General features: G+C 33.1%; 1 protein-coding gene across 5 annotated transcripts in view; it reads left to right on the top strand.

Moving 5' to 3' along the window:
- The window catches only part of LOC149579640 (Metallopeptidase M24 family protein), a 290,429-nt gene extending 289,970 nt beyond the window's left edge, over positions 1–459 (top strand). For 4 of the 5 annotated variants that reach the window (XR_016352550.1, XR_016352548.1, XR_016352549.1 and 1 more), the window contains one exon: positions 208–459. The gene's annotated coding sequence lies outside the window, so the exon portion shown is untranslated. Of the gene's footprint in view, positions 1–201 lie in introns of all 5 variants that reach the window. The other variant, XR_016352547.1, reaches the window with a different exon arrangement.
- Positions 460–16,100: the final 15,641 nt, after the last annotated feature.

The raw sequence follows: 16,100 nt of genomic DNA, 5'->3' as shown, positions 1-16,100 counted from the left end.
ACTACGGATATATGCAATTACCTTTAAATCAGATTTTTTATGCTTGGCATTTTAGTTGGTATAGGATTTTATGATCTTCTAATGTGATAGGTTGGGTGGTTTTCTCTTTGGATGATTTCTATGTATGTCTAGTGGTAGTGGCATAATAGGAGGTGGTTTCATTCATGTTTGAGATGTTGAATACTTTGATTTTGTTGTAAGTACCAGGATGGAGAACATGGTGACTTTGGTCCATGATGGTGGATGTCTTAGGAAGAATTATTTCCTTATTCATTTATGTGGCTACGGATTGACCCTATGTAATGTATACAACAAGTGGAAGATTTTTGAGATAATGGGTGTTGCACACATTGCATAATATTGTTAAATTATTTTATTTTATTTTATTATGTAATGTTGCACCTAGATGTACATCCAATATGTAAAGATTTCTATGGGATATACTTGATGATTTGTATTGTAGGATTGTGATAATATTTCATGTAATTATTTAGTATTAGGAAAAAATAATTAAATTTTCAACATTAAATGTGGGGTCAATGGGTTAGGTAGCACATGATTTATGTAATACCAATTGGTGGTTTTGTGGGACTTGCTACTATATAAGTAGCCACAAGGGTAGTTGTTTTATGAAAAAAGACAAAAGGGAAAAAGCAAAGTTGAGCAAGACAAGGCTTGACAAGTTAGCCAATGGAGCATTTATGATGATTGGAAGCATGGCATGAGATGTGTGGATTCATGCTTGTTCACATGGATTTCTTGGTTGTGGTTGTGGCTTTGAAGACTTCCATGGTTGTATTGCAATGGTGTTTTTGTTGAATAATACATGGTGATGGATGTTTTTGGAGACTATTTTTTTTCCTAAATGAGAGTTTCCTAGGGTATATCTTGTGTCACATTTTTGTGGGTATGTTGTCTATTCTCTTGCATGTGGATTTTAATTACATGTTTATTTTAGATCTATTACGAGTTTTGTAGAAACAGTTATAATTTTTGTTACAAGTTTCCTTACAAATATATATTTTATCTCTTGTTGTGCCCTTGTGATCTACGTCTCTACAATGATCTTTTTCAATGGAGAAGGAAGAAAGGGAAAAGGAAGAGGGAGGGTCTTGTATCACTGTACATAATACTACACACCCATTTGATCTTGAATGATGCTATGTGCATACTAAAAGTTGAGTATCTATATTGAGTACTCCAAAATCATCCATTTCATAACTTCATTTCTACGTAGTTTCTTTCTAATTTCTTTCTACTCACATGCCCATTTCATTATATGATCATCTAGAAATTGTGTCAATCTAAGTCCTCAATTGTGTCAAAAAAAATTATTATAACTTATGTTCCCACCTATTTTTCCAATTTATTCATTCATTTAGGATTCAAGAGTGAATGTATATTTTGTCTCTTGGTGTTCTCTTTTCATCTATATCTTTGCAATGATCTTTTTTAGCAGAGAAGGAAGAAAGGGAGAAGGAAAAGGAATGGTCTAGTTTGCATAATGTAGTACAAGTATCATACAAACATTCTTTGGACTTGTGTTGCTACAACAAATGCACATTTCTACCATTCATACTTTCATGTATATTGTTCATTCACACAAGGCCAAAAATAAACCCTAGTTAGATTCATCCAAGGCAAATCAAGAACAAGAAAATCTAGAGACCCCATACCTAATTCAAACTAGCTCTACAACCACAACAACCACTTAACTATTAATTCTACAAATCCAACAGTTAATTCACCACTAATTCTAAAATTTCAAGAACTAATTCTAATGCCCCCACCTATTTTTCAATTCATTCATTCATTTAGGATTTAGGAGTGAATATATATTTTGTCTCTTGTCGTGCCCTTGTGATCTATGTCTTTGTAGTGATTTTTTTCAATGGAGGAGGAAGAAAGGGAAAAGAAAAATGAAGGGTCTTGTATACATAGTGTAGTACAATTGGCTCACCTTCATATGTACATCATGTCTTTCTAGTTTCTTTCTACTCACATACCCATTTTATTTCAGACAATCATCTAAAAATTGTGTCAAACTAAGCTCTCAATTGTGTCAATAAATTTTATTATAGCTTATAGCTTATTATAACAAATTTGACACAATTTATGATCTATGTTTCTGCAGTGATCTTTTTCAACAATTTGAAACATCAAAAGACATCAAAATTTTGCAAGTTTGAGGCAATTTTCAAAAATAAAAGACAAGGTTGAAAAGAAAGACAAAGTTTGAGCAAGATATGCTTTGAAATACTTGTTTATTTTTCCATATTTTAGCTAAATTTCATTTTAAAATTCAAGATTAAGGATATTTTATAAATAGAATCAGAAATATAAGCAATTAAATTATTAATTTTCCTAGTAAAATGATTAAAATATCATTAGGAAGAAATTAGGAATGCACAAAGATAAATGCTAGTTTACTTAGACTTGATTGAATTGCTTATGATGAATATTTTCAAAACCCAAAATCTAGTTCACTAATAAAATTTTAAAACTCAAAACTAATAGTGAGATCATGATGGAGGGGCAAGTATGTTAGGAACCAAGGCTGAAAATTCAAAAAAGGACACACAAGCTCAAGTGAGAAAACCAATCTAGGAGTTGTCAACGTGCTTCAAGTAAGAGACTGAATGTATGGAGGTTATCCTTCTAGGATGTTAAGAAAAATGATCTAGAATATAATAGTGCATTGTTTGTTTGGAAATAATACATTTATTTCCAAATTGGTGTGCTTCCCTAACTTTTGATTCCCCCACCCTTAGAAGATTTCAAAATCCTCTAGCACCATCAAGTTTTGCCTCTGTACAAATAGATATTGGAACTTTCTTATAGTCTCCAAAAGTGAAGGAATTGAATGAAAATAACTTACAATAGCATAATTACTTAGAAATAGAAGAAAGGTATGGAGTGACATTAATGTTGTCCTGTAATTTTTTCACCACAAAATATAGGTAACAGTACAAAACTTTTTCAACTTAGTTTTGTTTTTCTTTGAGTTAGTTAATTATTTATTTGGAGAGCACTACTCAATCAATCAACCCCAATCAATGTTATGAATCCTTTTACTAAAGGCTTTCATCGAGTCTTTTTAATTTTTCTGTTTGTTGAGCCTATGCTTGACTTTTGAAGCCTTCAAAGTTTTTTTATATATTTATTTTGTGTGTGTCTATTAGCTTTTGTCTTTTAGCTTTGTTCAAATCATTTTTGTTTGATCTTTCGTAGGGCTTAATCGGAGTTAGCAATCAAAAAATATGGTCCTTTTAGTGCCCAAAAGGTGGACTCTCCAGGTGCAACTACACGATTTAAAATATCATGTTATGTTTTAAAGTTGACATTCACTTTTTGAAAAATATAGCATAACTTAAATTTATCACTTTAGTGACTATAGTGCACTTTATGTTATATTTTCATGTTGAGTTGCTTTTTAAATTTTTCACTTAAGTGACTTTATTAACTATATAGTTTGATTTAAATTTTTGAGTTACTTTATGTTTTAATTTAAAACATCTAAGTAAATATTACTTTTTGAATGACATTTGCACATGTTTATTAAACTATATAGTGTAAATATTATTTATGACCCAATTAAGTGATATTTATTCAAATATTAATTAAATATGTGCTTAATTGGTCACTTAAGTTGTTCAAACATATCTTTTAACCCATTTGCATGTAAAATATGCAAAGGGCCCCTAGAGAATGTGTTTTTGAACTAAAGGCATGTAAATGCCTTTAACATAAAATATGCAATCACTCTTCTAGAGTGAGTAATGCATATCAAGTTTTTTAAAATGTGCAATCACCCTCCTAGAGTGTGTTTTGTACTAAATGGCTTATCAATATCATATTTTAAAATATGCAATGCTCCTTTTAGAGTGTGTTTTGCATCTTGGGGACATATAGCATATTTTTAAAACATGACATTACACTCCAAGAGTGTGTTTTACATGGGCAAGTCATATTACATATTTTACAGTGTTTGATAGCACTCCAAGAGTGCATTTTTTGCCAAATGCATATTTTTAAATATGCATAGCCCTCCTAGAGTGTGGTTTGCATGAAAAGATCAAATACATGTAGTTTAAAACATGTAATCACTCCTAGAGTGTGTTTTGCATAAAAAGATCAAATACAACTATTTTAAAACATGTAATCTCTCATAGAGGATGTGTTATGCATATATTTCATGTATTTTTAAAAAATGCACATGAATTTGAATATTCAAGGGTAAAACACTTGATGTTTTCCTCCTCTAAGAGCACGTTTTTCATTAGAAATGCTTAGATCTGCCCATATAACAACTTGAAATTCATCATAAGGGGGTGTTTGTGAGTTTTAATGCATACACATGCATTTGGGGGTCATGATTTTGCATATCTAGGACAAAAAAAGACTCAAATTTTTGCATTTTTAGCCACATTTTGATGAAAAACGCCTAGATTTGAGGCAATTTTACTCAAATAGAAGTCATTTTGAGGTTTTGGTCCATATATTTGATATTTAAGAATATGATTTTGCTTTTAGATGTGAAGAATGCTTCATTTTAGGCCTTCTATAAATCACATTTCCGCTAAAAACACCCAGAAATTTGGATTTTATCCATTTTTTGCATTTTCAAGTCATGTTTTTGCATTTGGGTCCATGTATATCCATTAGGGTAAGAGAATTTTGTGTTCTCAAATCAAAACAACTTTAATACATGCATTTTTTGGCCACTTTTTTGCAAAAATGACCCAGATTTTTGCATGAAAAGGGCACATTTTTGTTTAAAACACCCAAAAATGGCATTTCTAGTCCATATGTTTCGACCAATAGAGGTTGTTTTTGAGTTTTAATGCATGATACTACTTTTGGAGATCACGTTTTTGGCATTCTCATTTCAAATTTGACCATTAAATGAGTCATTAATCATTCATTGTTTGCAAGTGTGGAGGAAGTCATAGTTGTTTGTAAACCCAAATTTGAGGGAGAATTAGTCTTCAAGTCTATAAAACTTTCTATTTAGCTCTATGATCTCTAAGTAAGTGGACATTTTTAGTCTTTTTTACTAATTCGTGCTTATCTTCCTATTTAATACATATTTTAGCTTGATATTACACACTTGTTAATATATATGCCATGAAAAGTGCATTTTGCCTTTATATATGATGAAAACTCTCATTTCACACTTTTGGATTTTCCCCAAACTCCAAAATTGAATTTTCTCATGAAAACAACTTTCTTGTTGACATGTCTGAGTCTAAAGCCAAAGGTACACGTTTCTTTTGTGCTTGTCTTTGTTGTTGGTTTGCTTGCTTTCTTGCTTTTATTCATTTGGAAGAAAGTGTAAGTTCTTTAGCAAGAACTTGAGCACGTTTCACTTCACTCCATTTTCTACCATCTCATGCAAGTGCATCATTTCATTCCATATCTGCCATTACATGCCAAGGCACCCTACATCTCATTCTCCATATTCAATTACATGTAATCTCACTCTTCATCCACATTTACATGTAATCTCACCCTCAATCCTCATTTACATGCAATCTCATATTGTGTTCCCATTTACTCGCATTTCCATCTTCCAAACCTAAATGCATGTTTGTTTTGCATGTAATTCGCTTTGTGCAATGACATCCAGAGAACACATTTTTGACTAAAGGTCACACTTTTAAAGTCAGCAATTATCATATGCATGCATTCTCATGCACCTAGCCTTCATTCCTGAAGGCATCTTTATAAGAACTCATCCTTTTCCCATACACATTTACATTTCATTCATCTTCTTAAGTTCCATTTTATCCCTCTGCATGTACTTTCCATATCACATCCAATTCATTGCATATGTTTCATAAGTGTCTAATCATGAATATATTGTTCCTTTGAGATCCATTTTGTCAATATTCTCATGGACTCAAAGTCCATATCTTCCAATGGCAGATTCAATCCCATTAAAACTTTCATGTTACATCAAGTCAATATATGACAAATTTTCTATAAAGAATGAAGACATCCAAATAATTCATGCTCCAAATCAAAGAAGCAATAATTCAGTTGGTCTCCATTTTTCTAGTGGTTGTTTGAGAACCTGAGTTCATGTAGGAATGTGCTAAGAACTTTGCTTCAGAAAAATAATTTAAAAGTATTGGTGGAAAGTTGTTCTGAGTTTATATTCGAACATTGTCAAGGTCTTCAAAGTGTCAGAGACTCCAGTTTGGGTTGATCTACAAAGGATAATTCATGACAATTTGAATGAGAAAAAACTTGATTACATCAAGTTTTCAAATGACAATGAACAATTCATCAAAGAGAATTAGAAGCTATCAAAAGATGCAACACCATGATTATTAAGGTGAATGTAGTGGCACAAATACAAGAACTCCCAATCCTCTTATCATTCAAGATTACATCATCAAGTACAAAGCCATTCAAGACAATCCCTAGGATTGTTTCAATTCTCTTCCACCTTCTTCCTTCTTTCCAAGTTTGTATATGAAGAGGATGTATTGCATGAAAATTTTTAATTACATGTGATACGATTTACATGTGTAATGATATTTAATCTAATAATTTCTCTTATTAGTTAGACCAGGTCAAAGTTGGTTGAGTTGCTCCCACTTTTTCCTCATTTTTCTCAACTCCTTTTCCTATATAAAGGAGTGCCCCCTCGTTGTAAAAATCATCTTTTATTGTATGCAAGAAAACTCTGCCACATTTTTGCAAGCATAACTTTAATTGTGTACTACGAATTTGGAAGAAAAGTGAATAAAAGAAGCAATTGGATTTCAAGCTTTGATTGGAAGCAATTGTGATAGAGAAAATTAGAAGCTTTGACTGTAGTTTGTGCCTATTATCTTTGATTCATGTTATATTGTGTGTTCAATAATAGAGCATAGTGAGTTAAGAAGCAATCAAAGCCAAAAATTTGATTGGGAGCAATTGTGGTGATACATAGACTAGGAGCTTTGACTATAGCTTGTATTATCATCTCAAATTCACAAAAAATAGTTAGAATTCCCTACTTTTGGAAGTCTTTGTGCCCCAATGGTAAAGGTTATTCTTATAGAATATGTTAGAATAGTACTTAGAGCCAAACTGGTACACTTTCAATTAGTCTATGAGTTGGTGTTGGTTTATCGGTATCACCATTTCCAACTACTAGATAGAAGTGTGGTTAGAGATTTTATATTTCCCATTACTCGCTCCACGTGTAAGTGGATTCTTTCCTAAAAGTTAAGAGCAAAGAATATAGGTAACACCCCTCACGAATATCTCAACTTCTTTCTTACCTTGAGTTGATCCAAGGAATGGTGAGAAAGGGGAGGCTTCCCTTTAAGGTAGGAGAGACTCTGTCTCACACGTTACGGCTTGTCTACCTATTTTACGACTGGATTTTACCCAAAATTGTTTGTTGCAAAATATCCACCCAATAGAAATGATTAACATGAGGGTGGAGAGAATGTTGGATCAAGAAATCAAGTTTTTTCCTGTTCACATACCATAGATAACAATTAAAAACATTTTCTAATTTATGTGCAATCCATAATCTTGATTGAGTTATCAATATAAATTTGAATTATTAGTGATTGTAATTTTTTTTAAATTGTAAATGGCTAGAGCATAATCAGTTTGATTTTCTTCCTTTTAAAGAAGTTTACAAGAAAATGCTAATTAGATGGTCTTTTACACACCATCTAAATAATAAATGGAAGTGTAGTTGGGAACACGTTTAAGTCAAAATGAGTGCAAAATTTTGGAAAACCAAAAATGATTTTGATACTCTAGAAAATTCTACATTGCAAGATTCTTGTAGTTGATAGATTGAAATATATTTTAATTCAATGTATAAGTTTATAGTTTCTTGTGTTAAAATAATGGATGCATATGTTTGGTTATTGAAAGCATAACTTTGTTCTTTATAATTTATTATCAATTTTCATAATATTTCATAAATTTCTTTAAATTTAATATATGTAATAAGAATATATTATTTGTAATATTGTTTAAATAGGCATTTAAGTTAGCATGGAGAGAATCTTTCTCTAAGGAGTTCATTGCACTGCACATTCCATCTAATTACCACTTTTTTAGTTGGCCATATTAGTTTTTATGGGCCTTATCAATCAAACAATGTCTTCAAAGTATAGGAGTTGTTTATTATAAGATATTCATTCCTTTCATGTTTCTACTAAAATCTAGCATCCTATTTACATAGTTGTTTTCAATCGCCATTACATGACCATATGGGTCTCAAATAAACATATCTAATTTGATATACATCAGAAAATAAGTAATTGGAATCTGTAAGAAATTCATCCCACACTTGAGATACACTTGCACTCTAATCTTTGTCCTTCAACTTGAAAAACTCAAATTGTAATTGTTGAATTGAATCCTCTCACTCCTATCTTCAATCTTGTGAATTGTGATGACATCAATAACTCCTCTTTTTGTATTGATTTTTGTTACACAAGTCCACCTCAATTTCCACAAATGAAAAAAAACATGAATTCTTAGTGCATAGTATAAGACTTTTATCCAAAAACAATGTCCAAATAAGGAGGACACCATATAATATTAAATAAAATATAAAATTCTTCATAAATTTCGTCATAAGCCATCTCCTCTAACAATCAATCAAACTTGTCAACTATGATAGCTGAGTAGCTTCACAAGAATCTATCATAAAACATGTAGAAACAAATCCTTTTATATTCATTGCATACTATGATACTCACTCTACATAATGAAAAGAGGATAGTTCATTCCCTTTATCCTAAAGCATTTTAACATCTATTTCATGCACGCCAGACTCTATGCGCACTTTCTCTCACCATTAGATTCCTTAAATAAAACTTTAGAAATTAAACAAAACATATCTACCTTACGATTATTTTGTGGTAATAACCACACCCTTCTCTATTCTTTCAATGTTGTGGTCCTATTATTAGGCTCACAAACCATTCCATGGCCTTTCCCTAATTCTAGAAAATCCCTATATCACCCCTCTCAATCACCCTAATCGTTTCTTATCTTGATTTTGTGGATAAGGCCTACACATACACAAATTTGTTGTCTCACTCTTCACTATAATTGTAATAGTCACTTCTCTACCTCTATATAATGTGCAAATGTTTGCATGGGGCTTCATTTATTCTTCTATATCTCTAAATATCTTTTGAATTTTGTGAATGAGATATGATTTCATTGAATCGAGAATAATGAATACTTGTATCTACCCTACCATTGTGTCTAAAAAATATTTTTCCTAACATACTAAGATCCTTTTTAGGCTTCTAGAGATCTAACAACTTGACATAGATTTCTATTTGGGCTGTCTGCTATTTGTTTTCAAAAACCATGTAACTCTATATTTTACTTCTTTGCATTAGTTTTAAGCATTTTTATAAATAATGTTGAGTATAAATGATATACCATATTTGGTATGTACCCAAGTACATTGGTGTTTGAAATTAAAATTTCAAAAATATACGCTTCTAGATGCATAAACTACATGAGTGTTACATTTAAAGGGAAAATGTCTCTTTATGTCTATAAAGACTTGACACAATTATTTATTAAATATATTGAACATGTTAGTTTTTATGTGGATATTGAACCTATGTAAAAAAAATTTAAAAATGGAACCTAGGTTTTTGAGTTCTATGGGTTTTCCAATAATTTTGGGGTGCTATGGTATTTTTATTAGTTGAATAATGAAAAATGATGAGGATAATTACATAGTTGTCAATAAAAAAATTATATTGTGTGATATTATAATAATTCTAATGAATTCTACAAATATGATGTTATGGTATTTTTATTAATTGAATTAATAAGGAAAAACAATGACAATAGTTACATAATTGTCAATAAAAAAATTGCATTGTACAAAAATAATTCTAATGAAGGGTGCAACCACGCTAAAGCTTGATATGTGTAATTTCAATCCTAGTTTAAAAGCTAATGAAATATGAAATATTACAATCTAAATTTATTTATTTGAATTGGTTAGTTACAAAAATCATCGTTTTGGCATAGTTGCAGCAATAGGAACATAATTCTATCTAGTTCATTTTTTTAAATTTCTAGTCCATAGTTATTTTGGTGGTCCTTTGCAAGGTCCTAAATCTACAACCTTCTTATATTGAACATGGTCTCCTTGATGCAAATAATATATTGATTATTAATCCTATGTAGATCTTTATCCAAATCCTTAGACCTATGCCTTCTTATTCTAAAATTTGCATGTGTAATGTGCTTCATAATTTTGGCAAGATTACAAAAGCATATGCAACACAAGCTCAACTCTATTGGTTATTCAAAACTTTCCACACGAGTTGTAAGTATTAGTAATTGAAAAAATGTATGCAAATATCTATAAATTGCAATCAATTTTGTTTTGATGAAATGATGTAACAAAAAAATTCACAATACCAAGAAATAATGTATGGCTCAAAGTGAGAAGAGGACAAGAAAATAGCCTTCAAACAAGACTATGGATTTGTGGTTGAATAGTTACAAGAAATTAGTGTGCAAGGTTCTACTGGTGGATCTGTCATGGTAAATAAGCCAAACAATTTTTTAATTTCAAATTGAATACTTTACCAATTAGTGTATTTGATGTTAAATCCAATATAAAGTGTGTGTATATATGTTTTAAGTAAGCAAACAATAATAACAATGTGCATGATATTGGAATACATCCTACCAATCTTGGTACACCACCTGAGCATGGTGAAGTTGTTGGTTTAGATGTCCATCATAATGATTGAGGTATACATTTTCTATTCAAATTTTTATATGTAATTTTTAATACAAGTAAACATCTTAAATTGAAATTGGTGTAGTAATACAAATTTAATCATAATAGGTGTCTAAATTAATGTAAGATTTTATATTGTAGTTGCAAAGGACATAGAGGTTGTTGTTCACAATGAGCACATTGAGGTTGAGGTTGCTAGACAAAATGATCTAGAAGATGAGGTGGCTGGATCAAGTAAAGAGCATCATGGTTTTTGTTGTGGTTTCACAATGAACACCCCATTTCACCTAGAAATGGGGACCCCCTACTTCTTCTTTTTTAGATCGCTTGTCTGGGGTCTGAGTCTTGTTTAGGGTTTTACCTAGTATTTTTAACTAATTCAGGGTCTCTACCTAGAAACATAGTTGTCAGAAACCATTTTTTGAAGGAGAAAAGTCTTTTATTCAATTTTAGAGGCACACTAGCGCACCTAGCACACCTCGCCAGGTGTGCTAGTGTGCTAGCTGCTTAAGGAAAGCACTTCCCTCTTGGAAGTGCATAGCTGCGCACCTCCAAGAGGTGTGCTGAACCTTGAGCCTATAAAGCTCGGGACCCCACCCCTTTCCTCATCATTCTTTCCTTGAGCTCCCACCTTTCGCACCTCTACAACTCCCAAGGTGCACTGCATCCCTCACCTGCACATAAAACAACATCTAAGGTAAAGGTGTGCACCTTTTCAAAACTCTAATAAAACATTAAAAAATAATAAACTTAAAAACATAAGAAACAAAGCTCACCTAGTGTAAGGGGTGCAAGTGTGCACCTATCCAAGGTGCACATCTATGCACCTTTACAAAGGTGGAAGCATCCCTAAGTGAAATAAAGGGTGCACACTTAATGCACCCTGTAAGGTGCGCTAAATGCACACACTTTCTTTTTTGCACTTACCTTTGTGATATAAGGGTGCACACCTAGTGCACCCCATGAGGTGTGCTAGATGTGCACCCTTAATGGAGTTTGTGTTTAGGTAAAGCGTACCTAGCGCACCCTCGAGGTGTGCCAGGTGCACTAATATTTTGTCTTTCAAGGTTATAAAATAGGTTTTTAGATGTTTTTAATAGTTTTGAGAAATAGGGTTTTGAGGTTATATTATTGTTAAAATTAGGGTTTATGTTAATTAGTTTTTTCTGCCTCCTAACTAATGCATATTGGTTTTTTACAGATTCAATGGCTTCCTCCTCATCTTCCCTCATTGCAAAGATGGCCCCAAAACTAGTAGTTTTCAATTTTCAAGGTGTTCTAGCAAAGTCATGCTTTCAGGATGAATATTTAGAGATTCAAGACACTGAGCTTGGTCATATCGATTGGAATGCCTTCCTAGTTTTATGTAACAAACCAAACAAGAGGTCTCTAATGATATCTACTCTTATCAGATCAAGGCTAGTCAATGTGGCATCTCACATATTATCAGTACAGTCTTCGGAATTGATCATGGTATTGGCAGAAAACTGTCTAAGAAGAAAGGGTTGTGAAAAATATAACTGGAGAGATTGTGCTAGATCTAAGATCTAAGAATATTGAGAAGGTATTCCATCTTTCAAGAGAAGAATAGTATAGCAGATTGACATATCATTAGGTAGAAAGGTGATACAAAGAACATGGAGAGGAAGCATCGAAAATCATCCAATCCTCATATCTTATCGATAAGACTCCTCTTGAACGCAAAGCAAGTAAAGTGGACATGACAAGGGGCTATATGAAAGATGATATGCTATATGAAAGATGATATCAGATATTCTATAATACTTTTGAGTTGAGTCATGGGGTTACTAGCATTAGGTCACCTGAATATATGGATGGTACACTTCATTAAGACCATCAGAACAACGAAGATGCCAATTAATTGGGCTTCGATTTTTAGTGAGAATTTGGATGAGCAACTAATGGTAGTCAAGAATAATCAAAAGTTCTCTATGGCATCCTATTTGGTGTACCTGTTAGCTACAAGAGCAATAGACTATCCGACGTTGTTCAAAAGTGGTAGCATGCAAGGTGTAAATGCATGGCTTTATATAGTATACCCCTAGTTGGTGAAGAAAAAGCTTTTAGAGCACAATAAAGAATATAGAATAGTGAATGATACCTTCATTTTTGCAATCATTCAGTTTATTGAAGGAGATTATGCGAAAAGGATGTCAGATGAGGCAGTGGCAAAGATTACATAAATCGGCACCTACTACATCCAATTTAAGACATTCACTTATTTGAGGGTAGCAAGAATGACTATCAATCTCAAGAAGCTCCCTAGGTATCCATGTGATAGGTTCATATTGTTGTTGAAATTGCACGACAACTCTTGTCTGCATATGAGAGAGTAAGAAAGCAACACAAGAAAACTTGGGTATGGCCTATTACGATAGGATTGTTTAGTGTGGTATGGAAACAAGATATTTTGACTTTTGAGTCTGAGTGGGATGAGTATCCCTTAGATGAATATAACACTCATCATCCCTTCTTTGATAACATTGGCAGAGTGTAGTATTTAGCAAGGAAACAATTCCACCATGAAGATGCCTTAGAGGATCGTTAGATGAACACATTGATCACTACGAAATCCATATAAGGGATTATTGTAGCATGACTCTCTATTTGGTAGGCAGTGCTTTTAAGATAAAGGTCCCTTTAAAGATAGTACAACAAGATATTGAAGAGTTCCTAGATCCATTATACAATACAGATAAGATTTTTGATCAACTAATCATGAATGTGAAGATTGATAAAGAGGAAAATTTAGATATTAATCATTGGGAGATGCACATCATCCAAAAGACCATTCAAGCTAGATCCAATTCCTCAAACTGTACTTTTCCAAGCTGTAACCCACCTAGTCAAAGGTAGAGGAGCAAAAGTGACAATGCCCACATTCACAGCTTAGTCCCCAATAAGGCTAGAAATAATGCACCAACTTGACAAAGAAGTTGGATACTATAAGGCTTAGAAGGGTAAATGCAAGAGGAAAATAACTTTGCCCCCACAAGTCAAGCCAGAAGAAGGAACAACTCAAGCACTAGAACAACATGGGGCAAAGAATGTACAAGGAGCAGAGAATGTAGAAGTCACACAAACTCAGGATAATCCTCAAGTGCCACCACTAGAACAAGGGCAAGGAGGATCTGAAACAAAAACACAAGAATTTTCTCCACCTAAATAAGAGGTGCAAGCCTCCCCATCAGCTCCTAAGAGAAGAAAGATCAAAACTCCAATTAAAAGGAGACAAAAGGTAATAAGAAAGGTTATTCATTTTCTATCAATTCCAGAAGAGGAAGAAGAGGATGATGAAGACAAAGAAGATCACCTTCCTTTGACTTAGAGGACTTGTCTTGCTAGGGCTATAGAGTTAGAATAGAGAAGAAGCTCCACTATTACTCCACCATCCATTCTCACATAACCTATTCAATCTACAACTTCCAAGGATGAGTTGCAACAATGGATTGATGAGCAAGAGGATGAAGGGGCTGATGTCTTTCAGATGTCAGATTTTTATTTCATGCTAGTAGGCACTAAGTTGGTGGACAACAAAATAAGGGATACTCTAACAAATCAACCTCCACAAGAGGATTGGAGTCAATTGCCACCTCAGTCGCCAGGACCTTCAAGTGTCCCACCATCATCAAGGCAAGATTTATCTTGCTTGGATAAAGGTTCTGCTACTCCTCTCCCTCTAGGTAATGAAGAATAGGTGCAACCTAAATAGGAAGAAGAGCCACCAAAAATACACACTGATGAAGTGTCAGAGGAAGGGAAAATATGTGAGGAACCTCAACAGACTTCCCATAATACAGAGGTGAGTACTATGGATTTGATAGATACAAAGATGCTCAATGTGGATCTCTCACAAAAGGAGAAGACTCTAGAGAGAAGTGATAAGGGAGAAAGCATGGTAGAACAAAATCCTTCTTCTTCTAAAGGTAAATCTCTGATGGTAAATACTCTGAGATGGTTGAGGAAAGAAGTGATGCTTAGAAACACAAGGAAACAGTATTCTATTGAGGAAGAAGGAATGAGAGAATTAATTGAAGCTCTCAAGAATCCTAAGTCGCCTATAGGAGATGCACAAACACTAGCCTTTTTAATGAGTGATCAAAATTAAGACAAGTTTGCCCATGTTTCTATCCCTCCTCTGCATGCAGACATTAAGGACTTGACTCCAAAAGATTATCAAATCAGGGAAGTTGTGCTTGGAAAACCCACTATGGATACTACCAAATTGATGGTTACAACAGGAATCAAAGAAGTGTTTAGGTACTTAGAACAAGATGAGACTAAATTGATAACCCTTTGGAAGTAGAATGAGATCCTAAGCAGATATCTGAATTAAGTAGTTGGTTTGTTGGATCCTAAAAATCTCAAAGAGACTCTAAATGCAGCACTTCAGAAGAGGGATAAGGAGATTATACAACTTGATCCATTTTTTAAGGCTTTTCAAAAATGGCAAGAAATTTTTGAAGAGAAAGGTGTGTAGATCATACAAGGAAATCTTAAACTACTACACCATATGCAAAATAATGCAGATAAGTTGTTGCTATATTAAACTAGGATTTTGGGTTAATAGATGAAGTACATACTTGGGGTAAAGACCTACAAGTGTTATAGTCCATAAAGGGTCAAAGGTATCAGATGTTGATGGATGTATATATAGCGGATGAGTTAGATAAAATAGATGACTAGATAGAGAAGATTGTGGATGGTAATAAAGTAATGGAAACATTACATGGGATATTCATAAGCTTAAGGATCAAACCCAAGAGAAAATTTTGGAGGCAGAGAGACATTACAATGATGGTTGCGCAGAGGCAGAGAGACATTACAATGATGGTTGCGCAGACATTTTTTAAGATGATTCAAGGGATATACCAATGACTGTAGAAGTAGTTGTTGAATAGTTTCAAAAGAATTTTGATGACATTAGACAGACATTTAAGACTGAAGAGGCATTGCTAGATTTGGATGTGAAATTGGGAGATTTACTCACATCAAGGTGGGAAACTATAGGCAAAAAGTTAAGGACATATATGAAGTTTTAGATTTTTTAGATGCAACCCAAGTTACTGAAATTATAGAGTAATTCAATAGTAAATAGCTAGACATAGCTCTAGCATGAAGAGGAAAAAAATCCAGAAGCTAGAATTTTAATTTTGACACTTGGTAAAATTTTGCATTGTTTGGACTTGCTTCTGAGGTGCATAGGTGTGCCAGGTGCACAAGGTACACTACTTCCAAGGTGCACTTCTCCCAAGGTGCACCAAATTTTTTTGAAGAAGTCAAGGGTGCGCTGACAATTAACTACCAATTCTAAATTTAGAGCTTT

This window comes from Cupressus sempervirens, chromosome 1, assembly GCF_028749045.1.
Source record: "Cupressus sempervirens isolate cs-2001-9-10 chromosome 1, ASM2874904v1, whole genome shotgun sequence".
NCBI lineage: Eukaryota > Viridiplantae > Streptophyta > Pinopsida > Cupressales > Cupressaceae > Cupressus > Cupressus sempervirens.
The sequence above is the reverse complement of the archived record's forward strand: the minus strand, read 5'-3'. Positions and strand labels throughout refer to the sequence as shown.